Consider the following 20,463-nt stretch of genomic DNA (forward strand, 5'->3'; position numbering starts at 1 on the left):
GTCGAAGTTCATCATGTAGGCCAGCTGAGGCTTGTAGTTCTCTGTGATCTTGAGGAGATCTTCATGTGAGAATCCATTAACACTAGAATTACCAGAGCCTACGAAAAAACTCGTAATTCCGTTCCACCTTAAATCGCTTCTTAAAATCGTTCACAGCTCTCCACCAGCGTCTTTTGTCATCTAAATGTGCTGATAAAAATCAGGCAGCAAGCAGCCGGCTATTCCATCCCCCCACCGACTTAGAACGTACACAAACTTCTCTCAGCTCATGCCTTGATTGATTTTCTGGGATTGAAGTGGAGTTTTAGACTGGAAATAATAGATCGTTGGTTGGAACACATGCATTTCATGTCTGTTCCGTTTCTACAGTAATCTGTGTAAACACATTGTTAAAACAGAAACGTTTTTTATATTCTACTAGTAGATGACAAAATGTAGGCATAAACTATATAATGTATGAAGCCTGAAGTATCAAAGAAATAATTTCACAAAAGATACAAATCTAACACAACAATTGCGCTTTTATTCAAAAATATAACTGCAGAAACAAAAAGCCGCCTTAACATGCGACATTGACACCCATTTATTATGACTGCCTCCGTGGCACAATAGAATCAGCTCGCGACTGGGAATCAAAAGGTCGTGAGTTTGATCCTGCACCACTCTGTTTTGAGAAGTAAACTGCTCTTAGTTTTACTGTTTTAGAATAAAAACATACATTTGATTTCAGTCTGCAACAGCCGGTGTGATTCATGATACTTGTAAAGGTTCCCCGCTGGGGAGAAAATGTATTTATTTTTAACCTTCGCCGTTCTGCCTGCCTGAACTCCCTGTCTATCTACATAGTAACAACAGTAATTTTATTATTATATAGGAGCTTCCCTGTCTGCCTATCATATAGTGCCTTTCCTTCCTACCTATCTATATATCTATCCCCTTAGCTGTTTTTTATATATCTATTATACAGTGCCTTCCCTGTTTATTTATATATCTAGTGCCTTCTCTGCCTGTCTGTCTTTCTGTCTGATTGCATATAGCGCTGAACTTACTGCTCTGTACTATTCTGTCCTCTGCATGTCCTGGAGTACAAAAGAAACAGCACCATACAGCAACATGCGAACTGGCAAGATCGGGGAAAAAACACGCGGTCACTGATTACAAACCGCAAGATGAATGAAAGAGACAATATATGTAAAATATCATCGCACTAATGCAATATTATTTGAAAACGAACAGCGTCAGCTCAAAAAAATAGACACTTCACTTCAGTTCGCAAGCATTGGTACGAGAATGCAGTCACAAGTACGCTGCAGAGCTACAGCGCATCTTTATGTGAAAACAGCATTCTCAGATAGGGGGCAGGGAAGGATCGTGAACACGACCGAGAGAATGAAAAGTGAATAAAAAAAAAAAAAAAACGAACCTTTACAAGTATCATAAATTACTGGCTGTTACATACTGAAATCAAATGCATGTTTTTATTCTAAAATAGTAAGAATCAGAGCAGTTTACTTCTCAAAACTGAACCACGTGGGATCGAACTCATGACCTTGTGGATACTAGTCAGCGGCTGATACCATTATGCTACCATGACAGCTGTAGTAAGTATGTGTCAAATGTGGAATGCTAAGGCGGTTTTTTTCTGCAGTTATATTTTTGAATAAAAGTATACCTGTTATGTTATATTTGTACCTTTTGTGAAAGTGTTTGATATCTGGACTTCAGGCTTCATACATTATATAGTTTATGCTTACATTTTGTCATTTACTACTACAATATGAAAAACGTTTCTGTTTTAAAAATGTGTTTACACGGATTACTGTAGAAACGGAACAGACATGAAATGCGTGTGTTCCAACCAACGATCTATTATTTTCAGTCTAAAACTCCACTTCAATCCCAGAAAATCAATCAAGGCATGAGCTGGGAGAAGTTTGTGCACGTTCTAAGTCAGTGGGGGATGGAATAGCCGGCTACTTGCAGCTTTTCTTTTATCAGCACATTTAGATTAACAAAAGACACTGGCGGAGAGGTGAGAACAGTTTTAAGAAGCGATTTAAGGTGGGATGGACCTACAAGTTTTTTCGTAGGCTCTGGTAATTCTAGTGTTAATGACTTTAGAAAACCTCAGATTCAAAGCTGCAGTGAGGAAATAAAGAAGGAGAGCATTGAAGGAGCTGTGACATCAGGGTTCAAAATCAGTCTGGTACACCTGCATATTGTCAAGTAAATGCACATCAATCTCAACTCCTACATGGACTCAATTGTTCATATGCTAAATGTGGCTGAACAGAAGCCATCCATGTTGTGATAAAAGATGCTGAAGTGAACCCCTCAGCTGAATCAATGAAAACACTTCAGTCTCAACTGCCCTGTTGCTCCTCTCACCTCTTCTCTCCACACTCGTGCCTATATGGTGGACATGTTTCCTCCATTGCCTCTAGTTTATCTCAGGCAAAGAGTTGCTACTTGGGCTGGATTTGTATTTGAATTCAAATCCACATTGGAAATGTAATTTATTTGGAAGGCTTTTGTTTCTATTAAAATCTCTTGTTGTAGTTCAGGACCTTTCATCACATGACTACCAGGTCATTACAGTCCCTCATGGTCTAAACTGTCAGCTGACTTTGTTGTCCTGAGTGCGGATTACAAAACGACAGTAAAACACGTCAGTAAAAAGAACATCACTTGGAGTTCTCAGAATGTGCCATGCAAGCCCACACCATTACTCTAGTAATTAATACTTTTTTCACAGTTTCTTGCACCACTTTTGAGGGTTTATAAAGGTTACTTCAGAGGGCTTATTGAATTGTTTTATGGAAAAACTGGGCTGCAGCCTAATAATTTGGTGAGAATTAAAGCCCAGACAGGTTGACGTCTGTGTGCCATTTTGTTGTCCTGTTACCTGCTCCCCCATTGCTCTTATTTAGAGTTGGGCCTTTTCTTAGTCCCTCATAGCAAATGCAGTTTGAAAAGTCTAATAAACAAACACTGGTGAAATGGCAAGCAGGCGAGTTTTATGAAATCTTGTATTTTAGTAAATAGAAACCCCTCTATCAAAGAATTTTCACTAAACTATTGTTGTGGTTGGCTGGGACCCTTGCCTGGCCGGGACAGGTGTGGACAGAGCATTACTTCCCCCAAAATGCTAGATGGTAGCCCCCTTGGGTGGCAGAGGTGCATCGGACTCCTGCCAGTTGGGATCCGGGGGTGCCACCAGGGGGCACTGCAGCTGTTCCTGAGTCCGTGTAGGTGGTCCTTCCTCCACACCCAGAAGTGTTCCCGGAAGTGGGGCAACGAACACCTGAAGCACTTCCGGGTGCCTTATATAAGGGGCCAGCGGAGAATACTTGGGGAGCCAGAGTCGGATGAAACTTGTCGAGGATGAGTGGAGAAGAGAAAGAAGAATTATTGTGTATTATTGTGCATGTGGGACTGTGTTTGGCCTGTGGGAAATGGGGAAGGCGTTTCCCAGGAGGAAAAGAAATAAAAACATCTTGTGCTTTTATAAGTGTGCCTCCAGCGTCTGTCTGTGTTGGGTTAAGTGGCTGCTACATCCTCTAGTGTTGTCACACTATGTATACTTGTAATATCTTTGTAATAATCTGACATTCATAAGCAGATTTGCTTAAACCAACTCAGGGCTGCAGCCATTAAAGGTGCTTTGGTCACAAACCTTCACCCCCCCTTCCATTTAGTTTACAATATCCAATCAGATTGAGTGGCTACTCTAATTAAACTGACAAATGCAAATTGAGGCTCAACAGCTGACTGTTCAGGTGGGATCCTCCAGCTGGAGCAAACTGCCGGTGACATCTGTGATGTCTTTTTGGTCATGCTGGGTGGTCCATGGTTGAAGCTGAGAAATAACCCAAATAACAAAATGGTGGACATACCTGGGTGTTGTGCCATCTCTGAAAAAAAAGAAAACAGACATGAATGACTTTGAGTTGAATTACAATGTCCACCTCGTCACAAGAGGCTTCTGTCTGATCAGTTTTCTTAGATACTTCATTTCTGAAGGTTTGCTCTCCATTTTTATAAATGCTGTCATTTTTGTTTCACACAAATAAGTGATGACCCTGGGAGTGTTACAATCAAGACTCACATAGTGGGGTTAGTACAATGTGACCAAACTGAACAATTTCTAACAATACAAATCCTGTGCTCATATATAGCGAGTTGGATAATGGATGGATGGAACTTCAGGTATGCACATGCTGGCCAGAAAACGTACAATACATTTTGAGCTTTAATTTGGCAACATAAATTAGAAATCTGTGGAAATGTAAAAGAGGATCATTCATAAAATCCATCTCTTTGTTTTGGGAATCTGCCCTTTCTATTTCCAAATCACAGCGAGCCCGAAGCCATTTGCAGTCCACCATTGTGGTCACTGACTGTTGTGAGGTCAGGTCTTCACTGTCTTCATTGATTTCTTTTTTACTCTCAGCGTTACATGTTTGTAATTTCATGAAGATGCCAATCTTAACAGTTTACTGGTAAATAACAGGCCTCCATCTTCTCTGTGTTGTGTGGTGCAGCATACTGAAGACTCGTCTCTGCTTCTGTGACAAACACGGTTTGTTTTTATGGTTTGTTAAATAAAACTCATAATATTTAATTTGTGTGGCTATTAGGATTATTTTAGGATTATTTTGATAAGATAGCACTTTTAAGTGAAAGGAAACTATAAATGCGACTGTATTGTAAAGCTAATAGAGAAGAAGCTATCGTGGTGTCTGATTGTGTCTGTTAAAGCAGACACTCAGGTGGCAGGTGACTTTTTACAGTGACAGAGAAAGGGTTGAAAGAACACATATGACAATGACTCAGGAATGAATGAATGTTTATCAAGAGGAATAGGATACTGGGATGCATGCAAATTAGACCGAAGATACTGGGGATATGCAAATGTAAAACCAAATACTAATACAGAGTAATAATTGTTAGACTGTAAACGCGTGAAGCTCACATAATGTAACCTGTGTGTCTGCTCGTCTACATGGTGTTGTCTTTAGCGAGAAGCTGCTTCACTGACAAGGCCATTGGAAATGATCAGCTGTCTGATTTTGGCTGATGCGACTATTGATAAACCTCATATAATCAGCCATCTCTATAAAATAGAGGATCTGGAGGCACTTCTTTAACATCACTGTTAGATTAGTAACCTGTGCCATCCCAACACTCTACGCATAAAAGAAAACGAGTGTGCAGTGACTTCAACTCTAAAAGAACATCTCAGCTGGACTAAGAAGATAAAAACTGCAACAAGTAAAATGACAAAAAAGCAGTGAAGCTTGCTGTGTGGACTTTGATTTGAATCGCTCAGGTCACGTGTTGCACTTGTAGTATTTGAAATGTTTGGTTCCTCTCCAAATAAACATCCATTTAGATTGAAGTAAAGCTTGATGTTATTTCATTAATAATGAAATCATTGGAGGGTCAGAGGGTCTATAGAATGAGTGACCTCTCATTAAGATTTACCCCAGCAGGGCGAGACATCCCTAGTAAAGGCCTTCAGAGGTCAGCGACATAACATGATGAACTCAGTCAGATCTGATCTTTACAGAGGTCATAAACCGGGAGCAGATGGTGGTCTGTGATCCTGGCAGGATTTTTGTTGAAAAACTCAGCAAGAGTCGCAGCACTACTAAGTGGGTTTGGAGGTTCAGCCCTTACAGTGGGCAAAACTGGCATTGTTAAGGCAGTCATAAGTTTAGTGCCAAGTCCTTTCAAAGGTGGTCTGCGCCAAGGATTGCGCATATTAGTCGAGGGAAGGCACATGTACTGAAAATAAAAAAAGATCAACATGTGCGTTGACCCTGCTGCACTGAATAAGCTCACGCGCTCTAACGCAACCAACCGTACCAGCACTGTTACTTAGAGTCAGATCGGGTTTTGTTAGAGTGCGTGAGCTTATTCAGTGCAGCAGGGTCAACGCACATGTTGATCTTTTTTTCCTTTCAGTACATGTGCCTTCCCTGTTTATAGTGACTTCTCTGCCTGTCTGTCTGTCTATTACGCAGTGCTCTGTCTGTCTGTGTGTTATGGATCTTAAAAATAACAGTTATAAGGACACTTGTTCATGTTAATTGCAGTCTCAATTGTTAAAAAATATTTTAAAAGGAGCATCCCACATGAAAATATAATGATCTCATTAAGTGACAGTTCGTACCAATTTATAAATTTTATGTCCATTTGAGGTTAATCCCCAGTGGAGAATTGAACTCAGGTCTCTGAAGCACGGTTACGCTCCGAGTCAGTAAATCTTACCACTAAGCCAAGGAAGCTATTGTATTGCATGTTTATGCCTACATTTTGTAACATTTATTACTAAAATATGAAAAAGTTTCTGTTTTAACAATGTGTTTACACAGATTACTGTAGAAACGGAACACACATTATATGCGTGTGTTCCAAATAATGATCTATTTATTATATAACGAGCTGGGAGAAGTTCATGCACGTTCTAAGTCAGTGGGGGGATGGAATAGCCGGCTGCTTGCAGCTTGTCTTTATCGGCACATTTAGATGACAAAAGACGCTGGCGGAGAGGTGCGAACGGTTTTAAGGTGGGCTGGATCTACAAGTTTTTTCATAGACTCTGGTAATCCTAGTGTTAAGGACACCAGAGGTAAACATAGCTGGGTGTATGTGTGACACAAGGCTAGTGAGCTCAGGGACAGGACTTGGGCATTCCCAGGATTGACTTGTGCACAATAAAAATAAAACAAACTCTTTATTCATTGGGCGGCACGGTGGCGCTGCTGCCTCGTAGTTAGGAGACCCGGGTTCACTTCCGGTCCTCCCTGCGAGTTTGTATGTTCTCCCGTGTTCGCGTGGGCTTCCTCCGGGTGCTCCGGTTTCCTCCCACAATCCAAAGACATGCAGGTTAGGTGGATTGGCGATTCTGAATTGGCCCTGGTGTGTAGTGGGTGTGTTTGTGTGTGTCCTGCGGTGGGTTGGCACCCTGCCCAGGATTGGTTCCTGCCTTGTGCCCTGTGTTGGCTGGGATTGGCTCCAGCAGACCCCCGTGACCCTATTCGGACTCAGCGGGTTAGAAAATGGATGGATGGATCTTTATTCATTAATTTACAGCCTCCGAAGTATGCCTGATTTAAAGTTTTTATGACTTTGCTGTTATGCTTTTCTGATCTTTTTCATATCCATGGGTTTTGTTGTATGTAGATTTCAATTTTGATAATAATATTTTATTTTTAACTTTATTTAAAGTAGTTAAATTAATTTTGCTTTTTATCAGTAGCCAGTTCAATTTGTATAGGTGCCATTATTTGGTGTAGCAGTTGCTATGGTGTTGTTAGGTAATCATTCTAGGAGGTCGCGACCTGTGATGTCACTGATGTAGTGCTTTAAGGGTCTTGCCGTGCTGTTTATTTTGTATGTTAATTTGTTTTGTTTCCCGTTAAATTAACTTTAGCAATGACTTCGTTTTGATTTGGTTTTCATGACATAAATTTTGTGCATTTTGATCTTCCCATTCTAAATTTTGTGTGTTTGTTTTGGCTAAGGGTCACCTCCTGGCACCTTTTCTGTTAAATCTGCCCTCCTCGATTACAGCAGATTAGACATGTTTTAAATTTTCAGATTTATTTATTTCTATCTTTATTTTCATTCTGCTGACTATTTTATGTAAACATTTTGATTACTTGTTTTTTTTGATGGGCTGAGTGGTTTTATGTATTTATGCGCCTAATGGCCTCCATTTTGTTTTGTTACATTTTATAAGTGCAGCCATTTTGTGTGTTAAGTTGCTTTGATGTTGTGTGGTTGTTAGCCACATGAGGCATGTGACACGAGACCAGGGACATCATGGCTGCAGTAATATACAGTGGTGTGAAAAACTATTTGCCCCCTTCCTGATTTCTTATTCTTTTGCATGTTTGTCACACAAAATGTTTCTGATCATCAAACACATTTAACCATTAGTCAAATATAACACAAGTAAACACAAAATGCAGTTTTTAAAGGATGGTTTTTATTATTTAGAGAAAAAAAAAAAACAAACCTACATGGCCCTGTGTGAAAAAGTAATTGCCCCCTGAACCTAATAACTGGTTGGGCCACCCTTAGCAGCAATAACTGCAATCAAGCGTTTGCAATAACTTGCAATGAGTCTTTTACAGCACTCTGGAGGAATTTTGGCCCACTCATGTTTGCAGAATTAGAATTAGAATTAGAACAATCTAGACGAGAACAGGCCATTCAGCCCAACAAAGCTCGCCAGTTCTATCCACTTGTTTCCTCCAAGAAAACATCAAGTCGAGTTTTGAAAGTCCCTAACGTCTTACTGTCTACCACATTACTTGGTAGCTTATTCCAAGTGTCTATCGTTCTTTGTGTAAAGAAAAACTTCCTAATGTTTGTGCGAAATTTACCCTTAACAAGTTTCCAACTGTGTCCCCGTGTTCTTGATGAGTTCATTTTAAAATACAAGTCTCGATCCACTGTACTAATTCCCTTCATAATTTTAAACACTTCAATCATGTCACCTCTTAATCTTCTTTTGCTTAAACTGTAAAGGCTCAGCTCTTTTAATCTTTCCTCAGAATTCAACCCCTGTAGACCTGGAATCAGCCTAGTCGCTCTACTCTGGACCTTTTCTTGTGCTGCTATGTCCTTTTTGTAGCCTGGAGACCAAAACTGCACACAGTACTCAAGATGAGGCTTCACCAGTGTGTTATAAAGGTTGAGCAGAACCTCCTGTGACTTGTACTCCACAGATCAAGGCGCTATATAACCTAACATTCTGTTAGCCTTCTTAATAGCTTCTGAACACTGTCTGGAAGTTGATAGCTTAGAGTCCACTATGACTCCTAAATCCTTCTCATAAGGTGTACTCTCGATTTTCAGACCGCCCATTGTGTATTCAAACCTAATATTTTTACTTCCTATGTGTAATACTTTACATTTACTGACATTAAATTTCATTTGCCACAAATCTGCCCAAGCCTGTCTGCTATCCAAGTCCTTCTGTGATGATATAACGGATTCCAAATTATCTGCTAATCCACCTATCTTGGTATCATCTGCAAACTTAACCAGCTTGTTACTTATATTCCTATCTAAATCATTTATATATATTAACTTGATGCCCAACCTCTCATGTGGCACCTTATCATTGTTGTAATTCAGCTTTATTTGAGGGTTTTCTAGCATGAACCACTTTTTTAAGGTCATGCCATAGCATCTCAATTGGATTCAGGTCAGGACTTTGACTAGGCCACTCCAAAGTCTTCATTTTGTTTTTCTTCAGCCATTCAGAGGTGGATTTGCTGGTGTGTTCAGCTTGAGTTGACGAACAGATGGCCGGACATTCTCCTTCAGGATTTTTTGATAGACAGTAGAATTCATGGTTCCATCTATCACAGCAAGCCTTCCAGGTCCTGAAGCAGCAAAACAACCCCAGACCATCACACTACCACCACCATATTTTACTGTTGGTATGATGTTCTTTTCTGAAATGCTGTTTTCCTTTTACGCCAGATGTAACGGGACATTTGCCTTCCAAGAAGTTCAACTTTTGTCTCATCAGTCCACAAGGTATTTTCCCAAAAGTCTTGGCAATCACTGAGATGTTTTTTAGCAAAATTGAGACGAGCCCTAATGTTATTTTTGCTTAACTGTGGTTTGCGTCTTGGAAATCTGCCATGCAGGCTGTTTTTGCCCAGTCTCTTTCTTATGGTGGAGTCGTGAACACTGACCTTAATTGAGGCAAGTGAGGCCTGCAGTTCTTTAAACGTTGTCCTGGGGTCTTTTGTGACCTCTCGGATGAGTCGTCTCTGCGCTCTTGGGGTAATTTTGGTCGGCCGGCCACTCCTGGGAAGGTTCACCACTGTTCCATGTTTTTGCCATTTGTGGATAATGGCTCTCACTGTGGTTCACTGGAGTCCCAAAGCTTTAGAAATGGCTTTATAACCTTTACCAGACTTATAGATCTCAATTACTTCTGTTCTCATTTGTTCCTGAATTTCTTTGGATCTTGGCATGATGTCTAGCTTTTGAGGTGCTTTTGGTCTACTTCTCTGTGTCAGGCAGCTCCTATTGAAGTGATTTCTTGACTGAAACAGGTGTGGCAGTAATCAGGAAATTGAACTCAGGTGTGATACACCACAGTTAGGTTATTTTTGAACAAGGGGGCAATTACTTTTTCACACAGGGCCATGTAAGTTTGGATTTTTTCTCTCCCTAAATAATAAAAACCATCATTTAAAAACTGCATTTTGTGTTTATTTGTGTTATATTTGACTAATGGTTAAATGTGTTTGATGATCAGAAACATTTTGTGTGACAAACATGCAAAAGAATAAAAAATCAGGAAGGGGGCAAATAGTTTTTCACACAGCTTGAGTAAGCTGCTCATTTTAAGTGGTGTCTAAAGTTTAACTAATTATAATAAGGATTAGAAAAAAATGTGCCTAGCAAATAACTACAGAAAGCATTTTTGGTGTTGATGTAGTTTGTTTTGGTTCTGATTTTGATTTGGTATTTGAATGTTTGCTTTGTACTTTGACTGCTTTTTTGACATTAGCTAACATCCTAAATGATTCATTTGGAAAGCACAGAAAAGGGATTCCCATCTGAACTGAGCTCTGCCACTTGTTTAAAAACATAATTTGTATGAAAGATTTGTGTCTGGTCATTGTTTGAAAGTTGTTAAACTTACAGATTTTTTTATTGTGAGGGACCCAGCGGTCAGTCTTTTCTTTTCTATCCTACAAAACAATTAAAGCAGACCATTGACTTGAACGTCTGAGCTCACAGCAGCCTGTGCTGACCTTTAAGCAGCTCCAAGTCCCTCATGTATCTTGGGGTTTGATTATTTTGTGTATTTTGTTTTTGTAATTCTTCTTATTTGAAGTGTTCTGTTGCTGCTACCCCTGTTCAGGCATCTTCATCTTCTTCTCCTGTTGTGTTCTAGCTGATCCACTTTGTGTAGTTTAATTATATAACTTTGTGGTGGAAGGTGGGCCTCTAATTCAATTATACCTGGGGCCTCATGTATAAACGGTGCATACGCACAGAAATGTTGTGTAATAACGTTTCCACGTTCAAATCGCGATGTATAAAACTTAAACTTGGCGTAAAGCCACACACTTTTCCACGGTACCTCATACCCTGTCGTACGCAAGTTCTCCTCTCGGATTTGCAACAACAACAACAACATTTATTTATATAGCACATTTTCATACAAACAGTAGCTCAAAGTGCTTTACATATTAAAGAATAGAAAAATGAAAGACACAATTATAAAACAAAATAAATCAACATTAATTAACATCGAATAAGAGTAAGGTCCAATGGCCAGGGGGACAGAAAAAACAAAAAAACTCCAGACGGCTGGAGAAAAAATAAAATCTGTAGGGATTCCAGACCATTAGACCACCCAGTCCCCTCTGGACATTCTACCTAACATAAATGAAACAGTCCTCTTTGGATTTAGGATTCTCACGGAAGGGCTTGATGATGATGATGGTCAAGTAGACTTCTGCCTTTTAATCCGTCCATCATTGTTGGAGCATCATGAAGCTTTGAGTAGGTGGAGGTGGCGCAGGCCACCACCACAAAGAAAATGGAAAAAGAAACAGAAAAGAGAGTAGGGGTCAGTACGGATTTTAGAGCCACCATGAATAGTTATTATGATGAATTGAACATATAGAGTATCAGGATTAAGTTAAATTACGATTAAAATGAAGTTATAGAAAGGCCATGTTAAAGTAATGTGTTTTCAGCAGTGTTTTAAAGTGCTCTACTGTATCAGCCTGGCGAATTCCTATTGGCAGGCTATTCCAGATTTTAGGTGCATAGCAGCAGAAGGCCACCCGCCTCACCACTTCTTTTAAGTTTTGTTCTTGGAATTCTAAGGAGACACTCATTTGAGGATCTAAGGTTACGATTTGGAATATAAGGTGTCAGACATTCCGATATATAAGATGGGGCTTAGATTATTTAAGGCTCTATAAACCATAAGCAGAATTTTAAAGTCAATTCTGAATGACACAGGTAACCAGTGTAGTGACGCTAAGACTGGTGTGATGTGTTCTGATTTTCTTTTCCTAGTTAGGATTCTAGCAGCTGCATTCTGCACTCGTTGTAAGTGATTTATATCTTTTTTTGGTAGTCCTGAGAGGAGTGCGTTGCAGTAATCTAGTTGACTGAAAACAAACTTGTGAACTAATTTCTCAGCATCTTTCAGTGATAAAAGAGGTCTAACTTTACTTATGTTTCTTAAGTGAAAAAATGCTGTCCTAGTGATCTGATTAATATGTGATTTAAAATTCAGATTACAGTCAACATTCACCCCTAAGCTTTTTACCTCCGTCTTGACTTTTAATCCTAATGTATCCAGTTTATTTCTAATAGCCTCATTGTATCCATTATTGCTGATCACTAAAATTTCAATTTTCTCTTTATTTAACTTGAGAAAGTTACTATTCATCCATTCTGAGATACTAGTCAGACATTCTGTTAGTGAATCAATAGAATCGGGGTCATCAGGAGCTATTGAGAAGTACAGCTGTGTGTCATCAGCATAGCTGTGGTAGCTCACGTTGTGCCCTGAGATAATCTGACCTAACGGAAGCATGTAGATTGAGAAGAGCAGCGGACCCAGGATAGAGCCTTGTGGAACACCATATCGGATATCATGTGTCTTCGAGTTGTAATTCCACAACTAACAAAATATTTTCTCCCTGTCAGGTAGGATTCAAACCAATTTAAGACACTGCCAGAGAGGCCCACCCATTGACTAAGGCGATTTCTAAGAATATTGTGATCAATGGTGTCAAATGCAGCACTCAGATCTAAGAGGATGAGAACAGATAAATGGCCTCTGTCTGCATTTACCCGCAAGTCATTTACTACTTTAACGAGTGCAGTTTCTGTGCTGTGATTTGTTCTAAAACCCGACTGAAATTTATCAAGAATAGCAGGTTTATTTAGGTGGTCATTTAACTGCATAATGACTGCCTTCTCCAGAACTTTACTTAAGAAAGGCAGGTTAGAGATGGGTCTGGAAGGATTGCAGACTCATGCCACCCAGCGTCAATGCAGTGCTACTGTTCCTGTGTGGTTTATCTTTCTTTTTCAGATCCATAACCCTGACGCGGCTTTATAAATACACTGAAATTAACCGCGTATTATTTATTAGTTTAAGGTATCTGATTGTAATTAACCTGTAACAATATAATGATCCACAGAATGGTCAAACTATTCTAAATACCATAACTGCTTTAGCGTTGTTACTCTCACTGCACCTTCTTATTCTTCTTTCAGCTGCTCCCGTTAGAGGTTGCCACAGTGGATTATCTTTTTCGATATTACTCTCACAGCACAGTCAGAGTATTTATAGCACTGTATCTGAGTGTGAATCACAGCACTACAGCAGCTGATCGGAAAGAGAATTATCGGTATACAGTATCAAGCACACGCTGCCTCAGCCATGTTTCTATTTGAAATGCTTCTCACACGGCAAACCTCGCGGTTCACCCCAAGAACAATAAACGCACTCAATCAGTCCATCAAGTGCTCCTTGTAGAACTGTTTGTACTTTAAATTACAATGACCTCACTGTAAACGTACATTAATACTGCACAACCTGAGCCACTTTATGAACCATTTGCACTATCTGCACTGCATTTATGCTTTCATATTGTGTTTTTTCATTATTTTAATTGTATTATTATTATTATTATTATTATTTTATCATTTCATAGGAAACTATGTTTATGGACGAAATTCATTATGTTTTTTCTTGCCTTCACTTTGCATTCACGGAAATTATTTCTTTCGTGTGCTTTTGCCATTGTCTTTTAATCAAATATTGAACAGAAGGTGATATTTACATCGATTTGCATATTAAAATATGCAAAATTATGGGAAGAGTCAGGGTGGGGCAGCAGGAGCGAGCACAAGTGTTACATTTCACACTGGTGAATTTGGCTGAAGTATGGTTTTATGCATCTGAATTTTTTGTGTGTACCCCATTATCCATATGCAATATTTTAGTGTGCTTGGAGTTACACGTGAGGCCCACCGGACATTACTGCTCCTGTTTCTGCAGAACAAAATGCTGCTGCTCTTCTTTCTGCATTCTGAAGTGGACATAATCTAAAAATACATCTGAGAACAGAGACTTGGAGGCATGGAATAAAAACGTCTCATTCATTTTGTAACTGAAATAACATTTTTTATTGTTTCTCTGTCGCTATATTTCCAGAGCAATGTGCCAGCCGTACTGACAGTTTTGGCAAGCAGAAGTTCTTGGAGCTGCCATCACACAGACATTAAGATTGTTCCATTGAACTCATGGCTGGTGTTTTTATCTAAAAGGAGACTTTATTTGTTACCTGGTCCAGAAATAAAGACCCTCGATAGTTACATTAAAGGAAAGTTTAAAACTCTGCAGCTGAATACTCTAGTTGGCGCAGGGGCATTTCTTTTTGAAAAACGGTTGGCTTTCTTTACCTTTGTATAGACTGTCAGGAAATAAATTAAATTATGGTAAAATAGAATTATCCCTTATCTTTGATCTTGATGCTCTTGAATCAGATTATTACTGTATTATTATTGTTTTTTTTCTAAATTGGACTTTAGAAAAACATATAGTTTAATTCAAATGTAGGAAGGTGACACATGGAGAGCAGATTTTAACACCTTTCCAGTACTATAAATTATATTTTCTGTGGCATTTTCGAAGTATATGTGTGATTTAATATCAAAACACTTTACTCATTAAATTACAGAGTTGTGGTTTTTGGATTTCTCCACCCAATCAGAGTAAAATGTAAACTACTGTTCATGTCAAATAGCATCAATGCTTTGTAAATTACAATTAATCACAATTATTATTGGTAATTCATTAACAATTGTAAAACCTTCACATTGTCCATTCGTACTCTTAACCAAGAAGACTACAAAGACATTTTTGTGCACCTCAGAGAGTGACGAAGCCTTCAACAATCTTGAAGTCTAAGTGACTACGGCGTTGGTGTTCCACTTGAACTGGTGGTAAATACTCCACATGTGCGACCGCGCTGATACTCTGAAGGTGATTTCCTGATGTAAAGTGCTTTAAAGTTCTTCACTTGTGCTGATCAATTTTGTCCCCTTGTCCTGTCACACGTGTTCTTAAACAGTCCCAGAGTGATGTTTATTCCATTACGTTGACCTCTTTTGTAAATTGCTTTGAATAAAAGTGTCTTCTAGGTGAAATAATAGAAGTGTTAATGTGCATTAAATTAATGAGGTAAGCTTTGCATAACTTCACTGACGCGGTGCCCTGCTGGCTTTCAGCGTGGAAACATCACAGCTGTTATCCATTTCTTGCATATCAATAACCAAACACGGTCTTTCTAATTTTTTTGAGAATGTTAAGCAGGTTTGGGTGGACATATTAACTACCTGAGCCTCTGTTAAGAAGTATAAAACAGGAATCTGCCTTTTTCAAACATTACTTCTTCACTTTTATTTTTTTGTTTTTGTTTATACTTCTATAAATTTAAATGAAACCTTCTGCTTACCGATTTCCTTGCGCAAGTTCCAGACAGGGAGAATGTCATGAATGCTGTGTAAAAAGAGAAAAAACAGAGATCAGAGAATTTCCAGTTCCATTGTCTCAAAACTCCACTCACATCTACAGTTACTCCCAGTGTCAAATAAAAACTAATAGTGCCAGATCCCTAGGGCGGTAATATGATCGTGATCGTGAAGTGAAGTGAAAAAAAAAAATGGTAACTTTTACAAGTACAGTACTATAAATATAGATCAAACCAAATGTATGTGTGTACTGTATAATATTAACAATAACAGCAGCTCACTACTGAAAACGGCAAACACAGGAGGCAGTCGGGATCGATCCGGGAACTCTTGACTGCAAGTCAGCAAATCTTACTGCTATGCCACAAAAGCTGTTGTATCATCATTGAAACTTTTGTGAAAGTGTTTATATGATCTTTGGACTTCAGGCTTCACACATTCTATAGTTTGTGCCTACATTTTGTAACATTTATTACTTTTCATTCTCGAACATCATGATGTTTCAGTGCACCTTCAGAACGGCCACTGCCTGCTCTCTCATTCACACCAACACTACATTCTCCTATTAAATGTTGAGTGTCTTTCCCCTCATCTGTCTCCCTCATAGGCCATATAATGTCTGCCTTATGCCAATAAAGGTGCATGCTTTTATACTGTGGCCTAATGGCCATTTTTAGTAGGATATACCAGTCAAATATGGACAAATGATAAATTAGCCTTAGTCTCCCTGCTGGAAACCTGAAGTTATTCTAAGCTAATTATGAGACACCAGTCAACTAACCACTGTCACCGTTTCAGAGTTCACTTAACGATAATTCCACTCCGAGCTGGGAGGTGGTGCTGTCATACTCATGATTTTTCCTTTTCTCAGCACAGAAGATTGACAGCACAAAGAGCTGTGATGTCACTTCCACTTCTGCTTATAACCCCGCCCCTTCCTCTCAAAGACTCCATAAGAACCAACACAACCAAGACGCCAGCAGTCAGCAGAGTCCCACCTGAAGGACTTTATCAATGGAATAACGCTGATGCACAGCTTATTGCTCTTCTTTCTTTTTTTTAAAGACAATCCTTACAATATACGGCATTACCAGTCACCATGTATTTCAAAGTTAAATGTCTATCTGAACAAATATGTTTGAAGATGTTTTTGTAAAAGAATGAATGTAGTCAGGTGAACCCATTAATTTAGGGAGGTTATTCCACAGTCTGCTCAGTATAAAGATGAAGGCTCTGCCACCTAAAGAGCACAGGTTAGTTTGGGGCACAGCAAGGCTCAGTGGACCTTTAAAGCTGTATAGGCTATGAGCTGTGCTGACCACCTAAGGCGGGTTGTAATTGAAGTAATCAACACAGACCTCAGTGCTAAGAACATCAGATTTAACAGACCCCTTTTTCTAAAGTGGTCTCAAATTCTGCCCACAGTGTCTTGTTGGTTTAGCCAGCAGCTCAGCTGTCTCATTATCTCCTCCTGGTCCATCTTTAAGGTTGTCATGGTTTGTGTTTTGACTCCGTGACCCAGTAGTTTCTGTGAAGCAGTGGTCATTGGCTTTGGTCCTAAATGCTCTTCTCCTTAATTTCTATTCCACTGTTATTTAAGAAGTGCATTTTAAACTGAACAAAACTGAACAAGTGCAATGGCAGACACCTTAGACAGAGGACAATCTGGAGAGAATTCAGACAATACAATACAATAGAATTTATTTTTGTATAGCCCAAAATCACACAAGGAGTGCTGCAATGACCTTGACTCTCTAAGAAGACAAGGAACAAGTCCCAAAAAAAACAAGTAGGGAAAAAATGGAAGAAACCTTGGGAAAGGCAGTTCAAAGAGAGACCCCTTTCCAGGTAGGTTGGGTGTTCAGTGGGTGTCAAAAACAAGGGGGTCAATACAATACAATACAATACACAGAACAGAACAATCCTCAATACAGTATAAAAATAAAAATTTTAGAAGTACGTAGCAGAATTTAACAAAAGATGACATCACATAATATGATTTGAATTTGTTCATTGATGGTGAATTTTAAACATGTGGACATTTGTCTTCACACAAAGAACCACAGACAACAAAATGTGAATCACTAAGCAGTGCGGTAGATGGCAGTCCTTTGGGACCCTCCAGAAAGTTAGATGACTCAGGGTTGCTGAGCTGTGCTGACCTAAATGGCTTGCTTTCATCTAAACTTGTCTTATGTTAATACGCTCACCACCTGTACTTCAGCCTATGAACATCTCCCCTCAGCCTGCTTCATAAAGTCACCGGTTGGTGTGGCTTTACTTCCCAAATGGTGTCATTTGAATTCAGGTCTACTGCCACCCATCTAATCTCCAGGGGCCTTATGCATAACGCTGTGTGTAGAATTCACACTAAAACATGGTGTATGATCAAAAGTAGAAATGTGCACACACACAAAAAAAAATTCAGATACACTAAACCATGTGTAAGCCAACTTCCATGCACTTTCACTTCATAAATCCCTGCATGAAATGTAACAATCGTGCACGTGCCTGCTGCGCCTCCTAAACTCCTCCCAGAATTACGCTTCTATGAATATGCAAATCAATATAAATATTCCCTTAAATTCAGTGTTCTGTGAAAAGACAATGGCAAAAACATGGGGAAAAAAGAAATATATCATCAAATACCACGTGGAGGCAAAGAAAAACGTATTATTTTTTGGTTTAAGTAGTGATATAAACAACAAAAGGAAGCTGATCGAAAGTTCAAGATCACAAAGTCGCACAGTGCCCAAAATAAAAAAGAAGTGGTCAGATATCAAAGTCGCCAAGAAAAAGCGAGTCGTAGCCCACTGTCTGAGTGTCATATGAAAGCTTATTAGGGTACAGAGAAAAAAAAATAAGGAAACAGTGGGAAAAAAGGCAGAAATGTTAACTTTAATCTTGAAATTTCCACTTTAATCACGTAGTTTATTTTGTCATTAAAGTAGAACATCATAAACTTCATCTTAAAATTGTTTAATTTACTTGTTTCTCAAAACCCATCGTAATTAAAGTAGCACGTTAAATGCTTTGTTTTGTATTTGATCTTCTATGTGCTCTATGTGTGTGAATCACTATGAGCTTCCGGGCTTTCTCTTCCTCCAACAGGACACAGAATCCATTACATTAATGATATTACAGCTCTATGAATAATCTAAATAGTGAGATGTATATTTGATATAATTTTCATGATGACAGGAGTTAAAGCATGTTATTAAATATGGGAACACGATGGCGCAGTGATAGTGACGAGCTGACGCCCCGATTGTTCCTGCCTCACGCAAGATGCTTACTGTGCCGTGTGCGACCTTCGATGAAATAACTTATTGCAGCAGTACTGTCTCTTTCAAATGTACTAACCCCCAATTCCTGTCCTTCCTTTTCTTTCTCAAAATACCCAATCGCCACACAATCAGCTCTGTAATAGATGTCAAGTCATATGTAAACTTAGAACGGCGATTCTTCACAACTTTTAAGGAACATTAAAATATCTTCATAGTACATGTTTAAATATTCTATCCATCTATCCTTCCAGTGTTGCGCCAGCCTCAGCAAATATACAGCATGAGGCAGGAACAATACGTGAACGGGGCACCAGCTCCTCGCTACTGCTGTCCATAGTGTCCACATGTTTAAGTAATAACAGTGTACATTATTTAAATGAAGTTAAAAATGTATCTGTATAATGTAATATTTATTTAAAATGTAATGTAAACTTTACTACGTTTCATCTTAAAAATAATTATTGAGAGCTCCAAGAAGATAGCGCCTGGAAATCTAAATTGACTTAGAAGCCAGTTGTCATCATCTGTACGTGCTCTCTTCTATTGAATTTTTTTATTGTTATTGTATAATACAATGAGATTCAATATGCAAATCCTCTATAAACTTATTTTCCTATAAAATGGTAAAATAGCAACAACAACAATAATAATTCAATAAAAAAATGAAAAATATACAATATGAAATCATAAGTGGCTCTGGTTGTGCAATATTGCAGCTTTAGTGCAAGTTTACAGTGAGGTAATTGTATTTATAAGTACAAACAGTTCTACCAGGAACACTAGTAACGTGCTGACGCGTTTGCCAAATGGGAGAAGTTCAAACAGACTGTGCCCATGGCATAGGCAGTGTGCTAGATACTGTACCCTGATAATTTTCTTTGCTCTTGGCACAATCTGCGGTAGAGCTTACCAATCAACCACAGCATAGCTGTGATTCCCCATTCAGATACAGTGAGTTAAAATACTGACAGTAACAACGCTAAAGCAGCTATACTAATTGGAATAGTTTGGCCATTCCATGGGCTATTTTATTGTTACAGGTTGATTACAACCAAATGCCTTAAACTAATAAACAATATACGGTTAATTTCGGTATATAAGCTGCGTCAGGGATGTCAATCAAATAAATAAAAGGAAACCACACAGGAACAGTACCACTGCTTTGACGCTGGGTGCCTCCATTTTGCAAAACTAAGCTGAAAACTTGTGTATGCAATGCATTGAACTGTCATGAGAATGTGTGTGGCTTTATGCCAAAATTGTTTTTTATATATCGTGATGTGATTGTGGAAATGGCCATATGCAACATTTTTGTGCATACGCACTGTGTATGTATGAGGCCCCAGGAATGTCATCGACAACTTGTACAGTAATAGGAAAAGCTCAAAGACCAGTATAAACCAGTAACAGGGAGACAGCCCACCTTTGCTTCATCATTGGTGAGGATGTGCTTGTTGACCAGGAGCTGCAGGATGCTGCTGATGTCGAAGTTCATCACGTAGGCCAGCTGAGGCTTGTAGTTCTCTGTGATCTTGAGGAGATCTTCATGTGAGAATCCATTAATGACTTTAGAAAACCTCAGAGTCAAAGCTGCAGTGAGGAAATAAAGAAGGAGAGC

At 39.0% G+C, this 20,463-nt stretch overlaps 2 long non-coding RNA genes across 2 annotated transcripts in view; one reads left to right on the forward strand and one right to left on the reverse strand.

Moving 5' to 3' along the window:
- LOC120521654 lies at nucleotides 1–20,438 on the forward strand. Its single transcript, XR_005632182.1, has 3 exons — nucleotides 1–65; nucleotides 4,411–4,415; nucleotides 20,399–20,438. It is a non-coding gene; the product is annotated as an uncharacterized LOC120521654 (long non-coding RNA).
- The window catches only part of LOC120521630, a 17,143-nt gene continuing 10,598 nt past the window's right edge, over nucleotides 13,919–20,463 (reverse strand). Inside the window, exons 3-5 of the long non-coding RNA XR_005632179.1 lie at nucleotides 20,269–20,435; nucleotides 15,543–15,586; nucleotides 13,919–15,224 (exon numbers count right to left, since the gene is read on the reverse strand). This is a non-coding gene — a long non-coding RNA (uncharacterized LOC120521630). The remainder of the gene's footprint in view (nucleotides 15,225–15,542; nucleotides 15,587–20,268; nucleotides 20,436–20,463) is intronic.

The sequence above is a fragment of the Polypterus senegalus genome, chromosome 2 (assembly GCF_016835505.1).
Source record: "Polypterus senegalus isolate Bchr_013 chromosome 2, ASM1683550v1, whole genome shotgun sequence".
In the NCBI taxonomy this organism is placed as follows: Eukaryota; Metazoa; Chordata; class Cladistia; order Polypteriformes; family Polypteridae; genus Polypterus; species Polypterus senegalus.